This window comes from Uloborus diversus, chromosome 9 (assembly GCF_026930045.1).
Source record: "Uloborus diversus isolate 005 chromosome 9, Udiv.v.3.1, whole genome shotgun sequence".
Classification (NCBI taxonomy): Eukaryota; Metazoa; Arthropoda; class Arachnida; order Araneae; family Uloboridae; genus Uloborus; species Uloborus diversus.
In genome coordinates, this window is record NC_072739.1 from 156,138,277 (window position 1) to 156,151,066 (window position 12,790).

Sequence of the window (12,790 nt, forward strand, 5' to 3'; positions counted from 1 at the left end):
TAGCGATTTCTCCCGCTGTCTGCCGCCTGTTTCTTCTGGCCTGTAAGACAACATGCCGGTCATCTGCGGTGTGGTTCCTCGTGGACGACCACTACTGAACCCCCGGATAGCCGTTCCTGTAGTTTGAAATTGTCTCCAAAGTCGTGAAACGATGCTGTGAGCAATTCCGAACTCTGCAGCCACACTTGTCACACTGCGGCCTTCCTCCAACTTCCCAATGATTCGACCTGGGGTAAAAGCATCCAGATGTCGTCTAACAGATTGATTATTCGCCATTTCTCGCTGAGGCAGCAACTCGGTGTGATTTTAACTGCTATACGGCGTGCAATCTCTTTGCCAGAAATACTGATCTTATACACCGACAACATGCTTTATTTTACTCAGACACTCCCCCATTACGTCTGCCTGCATATCTGCGCATGTGCTACCGTACATCACCTTACTTAATCTCCTGATTGGTCTTTCTGTCCGCTCTGCCTCTTCGTTCAGCTGATATGCTAATTTTTCGACTTCGTCCTTAATTTTTGCACACCATTGTATATACGTTCCTATTCCTATTCCTATTGAGTCACAACTGACTTCAACTGTATTTATGTCGAGGACTGCATACTAAGTGCCTTGCCTCCAATATTTTATCTACCGATAGATGACAGCACCATCACCGGATCGAACAGTTAATGAAAATTTAGAACTAGTCCAGGAACTAATAGCTACCTGGTGCTAGCACCCCCAGAGGTATCATTTCCCTTGGAGGACATTGAGACTACGAGCATATTTAACGTCGCCCAGTCCCCTTTAATGACGACGGTGGATCTTCGACCATCGAGGTTCGAACTCAAAACCCTCCGGCCCCGAATCCGACACTCTACCGATCGGGCAACCACGGCCCTTGTATATACGTTAAGAGATGCTTTCAGTGTAATAAGTTCAATCATGATTCTACTGTCTAGATCGCAAATTCACAGGCATAGACTCTAGTGCGGTGATGACTAGAGTCCCTTGGCCAAACAAAATCTGTTTAACCGGTTACTCTATTCGAACGCGACTATAATTAGTATGCCAGTTCAGGTAAATCGGTCATCCTATTCGAACGCAGGTTTTCTCTGCACATGAGCAGGGCGAATGCGCAGTATGATGGAAAATTTAAGGATTTTTCGGTGCAATAGACATTTAACGTTTATTTACGTTCGTAACGAAATCTCAGAAGAAACGATTTCCATTGAATGGTCCAACATAGAAATTGAAACAAACGTAAGAAATTCAACATTTTATTTAAAATCGCGTGTTATGCTTGTTGACTCTGATTCTGTTAGTTGATTTGCAAGGCTGACTTGCTTTTCAGTCTAAAATGAGTGACGCATTGGAAAATGCAGAAAGTATGGACATTGATGTTGAAAAATTAGATGAAATTATTTCAGACGATCTTACTGTGGATTGCAGTATAAACAGTGAGAATAATGAAGAAGTACTACAAACTGACAATATTTGGCTGGAAGATGAGAAAGGCTCTGAAAGAAGCAGCGATCCTTTGGATGCAAATATTGATATAAACGAATTTCCTGAAGATTGCATTACTATAAGTTTTGATAAACTTTGTAGTCGTTCAGAGGAATACGAATCTGGTAATGAAATAGAAGAGGATAGTATTCTGAATATTCAGAAGAGTATTTTGGATACTCCTACTGAAGATCATAATGATATTGTTGCAGAATTTTCTAAAGAAACCCCTGAAACGATTTCTGACAGTTGCAGTAGTGCTTCTTTCGGAAATTTTGATGCTCTAAGTGATCCAAACACCGGTGAAAACAGTGGAAAACTTAAAGAAGAGGTTGATATTGGAGCTGAAATTGAAGATGAATCTAAGCTTTCAACATCGTCTGAGAAAAGTATTCCAAAGAGACGTCGCAGAAAGACAAATTCGGAAACACTGAGCTCATCCGAGTCCAATTGTGCTCCTGAAAGGGAAGGTATTAATTGGAAAATTGGTGAACCTTTAAAAGTTCAAGAAAAATCATTTTGGTATGATGCAAAAATTGTTGGCATTGATTGGAACCAAAATAAAATTAAAGTCCATTATTTAAAATGGAATTCTCGGTATGACTCTTGGATATCAATGCTTAGTGGAAATATTAAATCGGCTATAACAGCAAAGACTAATGTAAAAAAATCATTAAAGCAATTTAATGTTGGCCAAAAGGTTTTAGCCAGGTGGAAAGATAACCTCATGTACCCAGCTGTTGTTAAAAAATGTTTGGAAGACGGTGTGTATATTGTAATGTTCAAGCAAGATGGGATTCAGTGCAAAAAGCATGCAACAGATATTCAAGAGACAAACTATGTGAGTCCAGAAAATTCTCCCGTGAAAGAAACTGGTGATGTATTCAGAGTTCCTCCTAAACAATTCGTAATTGAAGAGGACCACAATCATTTCAAGTGTACATTCACTGGATGTACTAAAAGTTTTCGCAAAGAAAAACTCCTTGATTCTCATTTGAAGCATTACCATGGAATTGATAAAGAAACTTCAAAAAAATCAAGTAAAAACACCTCAGTTAAAGAGGCAAAAATCAGCTCTGGGAAGCAAATGATAAATGATAAATCTGTTACAAAACCCCCTCATGATCAACGGAGAAATTTAGAAAAAATCCTGAATAAAATAAGCACTTCTAAAAGTCAAAGTTCTAGTAATTCTTCATCCAATGAAGCTGTAGTGCACAAAAGTGCTCGGAAAACTGAAAATGAATCTGTGGCAAAAGTTACCGGTGAAGTTAGAATTCAACCAGAAGTTAAAGACAATGTTGAATCTAAACCTGAAATGTCAGCTGAGCTGGCAACACCTTCTGCAAAGGATAATGTATCGACACCGAGAAGATCTTTTACCCGAAAATTATCTTTACCCGCAAAATTCGCTAACTCTGAAATCTTTTTAACTACACCACTCTTAAAACAAATACACAAGTCCTGTGCTGCTAGAGAAACTGAGACACATTCAGATGCTGAAAAATCAGGAGGTCCCAAAAAGCGAAGGAATAGATTTTCAAAATCAAGTCCAAGCAAAGCATTTATACAAAACAAGTCGAGGAAGTCGACTCCTGAAAAAATTGTTCGATTTCAAAATCAAAACAGAAAGATGAAAAAAGGTCCTGAAAATATAAAAGTTGATGAGCAAGGGGATAAAATGCAAAAATCATATGTTAAAGAGAAAAAAGCTATGCATAAAAGATTCAAAGCAAAAATTGAATCTGATGCTGAATCTGGAGTAAGTTCTGGCAGCAATAAATTGGAAGAAAAAACGACAGCAAGCACTGCAGTTGTTGATATCAAACATGACGAGGATCAAGTCAAGGATGGTCCTCGATCAGATGATAGCTCCATAGTGTTGAAAGAAGAGGCGAGTTCAGATCAACCAGCATCTGATGTCAAGTGCGTTGATTCACAAGCAATGGATACGAGTGAGCCTGTTGGTACATTTGCAAAGGTCTCCCAGAATGTTATTGCTGCTTGTGAAATGAATATTCAGGATATAAAAGTAACAAATAGTTCTGAAAATGATAACAAGCCCATAGATGAATCTTTTGGTGAACCCTCATCTAAAATGGAGTCCTCTGTATCTGTTCCTGATGAAAATATTGATACAAGTGTAAATCAGGATGAAAAAAGTGTGAATGCTGGCCTCCCAGATAAAGAAAAGGCCGATTCCCATATAGAGGATACCGCCAATAATGCTAATAGTGACTCTCAGTCTGTAGAGGTTCATAAATCTGCTATAAAAGAAGACAAAAAGGAGTCTAAGTTAGATTCCTCACCTCAAAAAGTTGTTCAAATTTCTGAAAAATCAAGCAATGCTGCTAATATTGATAGTGTTCTTTCTCCAAAGCCTACATCTTCTACAGCTGCTGCTGGACCAAGTCATGTTATGTGCACCCGGTTCAAGGACTCGAGGATTGGCAAAGTGAGCTCTAAAAGGAATACACGTATTTTGCATATGAGACGGAAATTAAGGAGGCCCACTTGGAGAGGTAGAACTAAACGTAAAAGAACAAGATCGAAAAATAATTCCATCAGCATGGATGCTGATATTTCAAAAGAATTGTTAGATGATGATGTAAATGTACCACCTGATGCAAATGAAGGAACCAGCACTAAAAGGCGCCGTGTGGCATCGGAAATGGAATACGTTGAACATTCTCAGTCGGAAGAGGACGATGACCTCGTTGCATGCATTTGCAACAGTACGGCTGATGTTGGTAAAATGGTACAGTGTGATTATTGTAAGACATGGCAACATTGTGTTTGCTTGAACATTAAAAACGTGAAAGCAGATGAAGAGCATATGTGTTGGCAATGTCGTTATACTAAAGCAGTTAAAGAGACAAAAGATAAGTACTATTTAGAGTGGGTAAACAAAAAAGAATTCCCTACTTTCAAATGTTCTGAAGGTAGAGCTGATAATGAAACAGACAAAACATATTCCCAGCCAGGAAAACACGTGAATGAAGTGTGTAATCTTTTGAAAAAATTGATGGCTCAGTTATTGAAGTGTAAACGTAATTTTCAGTCACTTTGTACTTCTGTGCCAGATCCTGAAGTCAAAAATGCGACTTTGGACATGTTGCCTAAACATTTTCCTGCTGTCAAACATCCGAAAGAAGGTATGATTTGTGTTTTACCAGGAAGTCTTACATCTGTGTCATTCATGGATGTATTAGTTAGTGAACATTTTATTCTAAACTATGGAAAAGATTTATTGGAAACGAGTGAAATTGATATTTTACGAGAACTAAGGCAGAATGTTATTCCAAATCTTGAAGCATTTGATGGAGAACAATGGAACTTGAATGAAAAAAAGCAACTCTTTATTTCAGAGACTTATCCTGAGCTGCTTGCTATTTTTAGGAAAGTATACAGCAGCTGCGTAATTATGCCGCATGATCAAAAGTTAGGTGAAGCTTTATCGGAAAATGTTGCACTAAAAGAAGACACTATCAGTATTTTTGAAAAAAGTGACCACTTCCTTAACATTATACAAGATGCAAAACGTGGCGTTGAACCAACAATAAATCTTTTGCTATCGCTAAGAAGTGAGACATTTACAAATTTAAGAAATGTACAGATTGACACACTTGTTGAGGAAGTGAGCAATGGAAATGTGAAGGAAAAGTTGGTTGGTTTTGTGATCTTAAAGAAGAAAGATAGCACTGATTCATTAATGATGGGAATCTTAACAGTGCTCATTAAAAAATTAGATATTTCAGATGAAACCAGTGATGCTTGTACATTGGAAAATGAAGCTATTCATAATGTTTTGGATGAAATGCAGGATGATTTAGAAAAAACTCACAATGAAGACTGTCCCAAGAAAAAAGCTGAAGATTTGATGCATGCTATTGATCAAATCACTGTTGAATTTAATTCTATATTTTCCGATATCAACCAAAGTGGAGTCATTAGCCAATTGCAAAGTGTGGGGATTCTGGGTAAGAAACCTCCTGACCTTTCCTCAACAATAGCAGAAATGCAAGAAAGAATTCGAGACTTAGGTTTACTGTGCGATATAGAACAGTATAACATAGTGAAGTGATAAAAACATTATTGTGAAAGAAGAATGTATATAAAAATATTTTTGCTGTGTACATTTTGTAAAACTATTACTGCCATAAGTTATTTGAAATAACTTATTTCATTATAAAATTTCAAGAATATATTAAGATTTTTTATGCTATAAGAAGACTAATTAAATGCAATTGTTAATTTATCAATCTTTTCATAAGTTTTAACTCGATAGAAGTTGAATTTGAACCAAAAAATACACTTTAATGTTTGTTTTTTTATTTCCCCCCCAAGTAGAAAGTTAATTTTTTTGCTTTAGAAAATATGTAGAATAATAACCTGCAGTTACGCATTATCCATTCGTATCTATTCTCTGTATTGTTTTTCCCCCCAATTCTACCCTTGCTCTCCCTTCCCCACCCATTTTTTTCTTATTGCTGCATAATTTTAATTAGTAGGCATTAATAAAAAATGTTCAGGGCTCATAAAAGTTCAAAATGGGCACATATTTTCGACCAGCCAAGCATGTAAACCGCATTTTCATTGATCAAGAAATATTTTTCCGAAGAATAACTATGTTGAACTTTTAAAAAAAATACCAGCATTACTTTTGTGCATGCAGTACTGTAGTTCGGGGGGACATTTTTGCCGAAAATGTTTATCATTTTTTAAAAAAATGCAAATTTTAAAAAAAAATTGGTTTCAAACTACCTTTTTTATTAACAAAATGTCTGTTTTTTAAATTAAAACAGGCATAAGTATTTTATACTTTTTTTTATCCTAACAAAAATTCGCCAGCCATAACATCTACCCTATAAAAAGATGCATTCCCAAAATATATTTTGTTAACTTACAGCATTGTGGGCTTTGCCGTAATGATCTTCTTGCTGCATAAGTTTTGCTATCGCTCCAAATGCATATGCAGTATGAGACCCCAATTTCAGAATCCCGAAATCCGAACCTTTTCCCTTAAATATATATATATATATAATTTTTAACCAAAAAAAATCCAGTTTTAAAAGTTTAAAATAATTAACGTTCAAAAATTACTAAATGGAAACATAGTGCTTTCAATTCATCGTTTTTTGTATGCCAAATAAGCATTTCGCTGTAATTGTGCAGCAATATTTTAACATCTATTTTCGGTTAACAATAATTCTTTTTTTTTCCTCATAAGTATGCAATATACAAAGCCTATTGTACAAAAGTATAAAATTATTTTCAGTAAAAATATTCATTTATTTATGAATAATATTTTTACTGAAGAATTACTAAAAGTATTATTAATATGTAAAAATATTAATTTATTGTATCGAAATCGATTGGCACATTGCATAATAATAAAAAGCAACATTCGTGGATTAATATGGCTGCAAATTATCTCCAACTTCTGCTTTAGCTTAATGAAGTATACTTTCATTCAGATTGATCAAAAAATGAAAGAAATTTATCACGAACATTAGTGAAACCAGGACATAACAAATACTGCACTTCAGGAGAATTTTCACTATTTTTGAGTTGGAATCCAAAATCTGAAAAGGTCGCAATCCCGAGCATTCTGGGTTTGGGGTCCCATACTGTACTGTAAAACATTCGGCCATCGTTTTAACAACAATTTGGCATGCTGTGAGGGTATAATGTTCTTCTCATTTGTTTATACATAAAATAAATTAATGTTAATACTTTTAAAGTCAATTTGTTATCGACACGTCACTAGTAGATTCATGTATATATACTTTATACATGTACAAATGTTGCTATGTTTATTAATATGCAAGTCAAGATGTTTGGTATCAAAATGTTTTATTCAAGCATGTATTTCCTGACAAGGCACATTGCAACGTATAGATTTTTTCGAGTCCTCGATTCAATATAGCACTATACTTTCATTAGAAGGTAAAGAGCTGAATATGCAATTTTTTAAATTTTTTGCATTTTTGTCATTTATTGTACTTCAGCTTTATTGTACAAGCTTGCTTATTTGGTTTTTGCTAAAAGTGAAGCACAAAAAAAAAAAAAAAAAAAATGTTGAATTCCAATAGTTCCCTATTGTTGGTTATGGAATTCAAAACTTGTTTCTTCTAATATCTCAAAAATTCATTTATGAAGATACTGCCCTTTATCTTCCCATGGCAGTATAGTTGGGGCGAACCCAGAGCCAGCTGTAGTAGTTCAGCCGCCCTAGTAGTCCAGTCAAATTAGGTCGAAAAAGGGCCGAACCTGGACATTCAAAAAAAAGAATGTGCACCTATACCAAATTGTTCAGTATCATGAGGAGATAACGTACCAAAAAGTCCCAAGAGTTTGAGCGTCGGGTTTGGGAGTTATGGGGGGGCAAAGAGGGGGCTCAAAATGCAGATTATTGCTTTATTTCAGCTGTATTTCCAACACTATTCGTTTTATTGAAACGGTAATTGAATAAAAGTTGAATATGGAACAAATTACAAACACTGCAAGTACTATTCTTACACACATTCGTCATTAAGGGGGGAGTTGACCCCCCCCCCCCCCGCACCATCCCCTCCCCTTCGGATTTTGAGATATATATATTGTACAAATGCAAAAGTTTCATTGCAGGTATTTTATTATTTTTTATGACATTTTCCAGTGTATTCCCTTTGCCCCTCCCCCCCACCCATGAGTAAATGAAATGACGGGCCTAATCATACATATCTGAATCCCAAATAACGTTGACACTTATTTATTCATCGAATAAGAAAAAAATTCCGAAGTGCATTCTCTTTGGATTTTTTAAAGAAGTGCTATAGAATATGACATTTCATAGATTCATTTTTGCCGATGGATATTATACTAAGAATATTAATAGTAATCCTGTATTTAAAGTGATTTTTTTTTTTTTTTTTTTTCAGTTATAAGTTAAAATGGCGTCAAAATGGCATTGAAATTTATTTCTCCTGTACGCAGGCTCGAATCTACGTACTCGCAGACCCAGCAATGCGGGGGTCTGTTGGGGAGGGAGGGCGGTGAAGGGGGGGGGGGCTTTAAACCAAAAAACTTTAAGAAACTAAATAAAAACCAATACTTCAAATTTAAAAGCTGAAAATGTTTTTGTAATCTTTTAGAGAAAATTTGAGGAACTATATATAGAAAAACTCAACACATAGTATTACTTATGAACTTTAGCGAACCTTAATTAATAAAAATAGTTTAACAGGAGTCACCAAGTTGTGAATTTGATACAAATTCCTTTTAATAATAAAATATACTATGCACAGAAATATATATAATCATTAGGAATCCTCAAAGTTTTAAAATATAGAAACGAAAGCACACACACACACACATCGGTTCTAAAAATTTGAAGGACAAAAATAGAAGAAAATTTGGTGGTCTAGCGATTGCAGTTTTGCATTGTAGGTACTGCTCTGTACGTCTGTTTTTGGGTTTCAGTTTGAATCGGATGTCGGAATGAATGTTGAATGTATAGAAAAGGTTAGTTTCTGAAATCTGAAAGGTAAGACGTTGCGCCGTAAGCGCAGGGCTTGATTACCCAAAAGGCTCGGGAAGCTAGAGCTCCCCCTCAGAACTTTCAGGAAGCCCAAAAATTACTGAAAAACTGCTTAAAAATTCCAGATTCAGCTTTTAAAGGTACTGCAAACATTAGAACTGGTTCTATCAAATTTGGCCGAACTATTACAATGTACTTTCATAACAATTTTGTGACAGGACAAATCTGTTTCAGCAACTAACGACCCTTTGTTGTTTAGAATTTCAGTGAAAACGTATGTAATTTACAAAAATTCTATCAGTCGGGTAGGAGGAGAGGTTAAACATTGATCTGAATTTTGCTGTGTCTAGCAACAGTGAATTTTATTTAAATGTGCGTTGAATTTTTAGAAAAAATTCCAACACAGAATTTGTGAGGCCCTGAAATGAGAAGGAGCTTTCCCACTTCAGAGGTTAATCGGGGCCTGCTTAAAGTCTTCTATAAAATTAATTTATGTTTTCTCTTCACTTTGCAGATTTGCCACTTCTATTTCTATAACCTCTGTTGAGTGCAGAAAAAAAAGCAAATGCACCATGGGAAATAACTCATTTAAACGATGTTTGTTTTGATTTTCGAACGTAATTTTTGGCATTTTTTAAGTTTGAATTGCTTTTTTCCTTGGAACATTTTCAAAAGTAAAAACAAAGACTTTTGCTTCCAAATGTATAATATGTTATATTTCTGAAAAGGTTTAAGAAAAAATTACAAACATTTTACTTTCATTTAAAAAAAGGAAATGACAAAGAATCTCTGATTTTTTAAAAACCTTTTTTTTGGCAAGAGCAAAGATTATACTTGCAAATCTCCACCCCCCCTCCCTTCCTGTGGTTGAAATACTAACAAGTATGTCCCTAGCGATGCTGCTTCGGTTCTAAAAGTAGCCATCAATTTTTGACGGAAGTTCAGTGTACTATTTTCGCTCAACGTTTTTAATTGAGATCGTTCATAATCTTTCAGTATTTCAGACTAACAATCAATCGAATGCTGATGAATAATCAATTCTTGTATCGCTTGTACAGTCAAAGTTCGGCAAAGTGTGTTTAACGTCTGTTCTTATCTTTTTACATTTCAATCCGACCCGCTTCGGTTTTTCTTGGGGACATAATATAAATATATTTTCTGTTTACTTCAAGAAAAATGTAGGTTTACACTTTTGAACTTTCATTTCCATTAACGTACTATTTTAAAAGAATGTAAAAACCTTTTTGTCTCCAAATTAAGGTATTTCTGTGAAAGTTTTGCTTACAAATGAAATTGAAGAGCAAAATTAAAATGTTGAAAAAGCCGCATTGCGGTACATTCTTTCGTGGTCCTAAAAAATTTGTCCGGAATGTATGACTATAATGTTAGCAAAAGAAAAATGAGCTAAAATGGCAGAAAATGTAGAACGTGAAATAAAATCGGGAAAAAAGTGACACACTAAATATGTGTTTTTGTCACAAGCATATAATTCCCATTATTTAAATTATGAAATTCTAACTAAGAAGTTAAACGGCATTCATACAAAATCCAGCGTCTTATAAACTCGGCCAATGAAGAGTTAAAGACGTGGTTTTATCAACGAATAACCAGGAAATTAAAACCTTTTATGAAATTTTGAAGACTGAATAATAAGGAAGTAAAGTATTTCAATTATCAAAACTAAACATTTTTGAACGAGTCTTCAAACTACGGAAACACATGGTGAGGAACAAGACAAAGCTAAAAACCACATGAAACCTAAATCTGGATCATGTTTTTAAAAAATTTCCCTGCATTCAATTTAATCTGGTATAATATTTGTCAGAAATAGACATTGAAATGTCTGAGAAACACGTCAAAAATTTGTATTTTGACCCGATTAAGCCTGTTATTTCATTAACATGGGGGGGGGTGTGAGGAGGAGGGGTAGCAAAGGGAATGTACTCAAAAAATGTTATTTTAAAAACAATAAAACACGAGCAAGGAAACTCTTTCATTTGTACAATGCATATCTCAAAAATGGGGGGGGGGGAATTCCCCCCCCCCCCAAAGACAAATCTTTGCAAAAAATATTACTTGTAATATTAGTTATATGTACCATATTCAACTTTTATTCAATTACCCTTTCATTTAAACGAATAGTGTTGGAAATACAGCTGAAATAAAGCAATAATCTGCATTTTGAGCCCCCTCTTTGCCCCCCCATAACTCGCAAACCCGACGCTCAAACTCTTGGGACTTTTTGGTACGTTATCTCCTCATGATACTGAACAACTTGGTATAGGTGCACATTCTTTTTTTTGAATGTCTGGGTCATGACCTAATTTGACTGGACTATAGGTGATATTAACAAGTGCCCCCCTCCCATTGAATAATATTATTATAAAATAATAATATATTACTAAAATAATAAGTGAGGTGACTTTTAAGTTAAGTGATTAAAATTAAAGTGAGTTTCTAGTTAAATTTCAAACTGGGTTTCGCATATCTAAGCACTGGTATGCACTTTAAATTATTTTTTTTAGCATTAAAGTAGTGCATCTTTTGGCACTGAAACATATATTGATATTTTCAAAAGACTTTTAAATCATGTAATTTGCTGCCTCTAAAATTTCTAGTTAATTCCAAACTATGTTTTGCATTATCCATCCAAGCACTGGTACATTCGATTTTTCTTTAGCATTGAAACAGTGAATCTCTTTTATTGCATTGAAACAAATATTCATACTTTTAAAAAAATGTTTCAACTTAGACATTTGCCGCCCTAGGCGGCCGCCTACCCCAGGAGCCAGCCTGGACAAACCTGACCTGGCAGTGTTTGTACGCTATGATTACGATCTGCATAGCCTTCACAATGCTGCCAGGTAAGGTTTGCCCAACCAGGGCCGGATTTGGAAGTGTGGAGGCCCCGGGGCAACGAAGGTGTAGAGGCCCCTAATCAGAGTTCGAAAAGATCAGCACATTTTCGAAAATATCCGATACTTTGATATATATCCGAATACAATAAAACCTGTAAAGTTGACCACTTTTCTAAGTTGACCGCTTTTGTCAGGAACGGAATTAGTCCTATCTTATATAATGAAGGAAAACCTCTGTAACTTGACCACCTCTCTATCTTGACCACCTGTCTATCTTGACCACTAATATACACCAGCTTTGGTTTGGAGTATTGTAAAAAACCCTTTGTAAGTTGACCACTAGGCAAAAGCATTAGGTTGTTACTAAAGGTTTCATCAGTTATGCCTCAAATAAATAACCAGACATTTTAGAAAATCCTATGAATGTTTATATTTCCATCGAAAAACATTGGGCTAATGTTAAGTCTCAGAAAATGCGCCAAACTTCAATAAGGAGTTATTTTGTGGAAAAGTAGATTACCATAGTTACAAATGTTCAAGAAAAAAATCAAATGAAGAATTTGAGTAACTTTTGACTTATGAATTTTTAGGAATTGTTAATATGAAGTAAGTTGTTTTTCATTAGTAATGAGGCATTTTTTTTTGGATCGATTCACAGAAATTTTAAATTTGTATTATACTTTACGAGTCATTCTGGTAAAGAATCTCTAAAAATATTTAAACATTTTTTTTTATTGCTTTAAAGTAATATTAAACAGTCAAAGTGAGTTTAAAGTATTCCAATTAGTTAAAAATGAATGCATGGGACAAGAAATGACAAAAAAAAAAGGTTTCCTTATTACCCTCTATAAGTTGACCACCTGTCTAAGTTGACCACCAAAGTGCTGCACCGCAAGTGATCAACTTACACAGG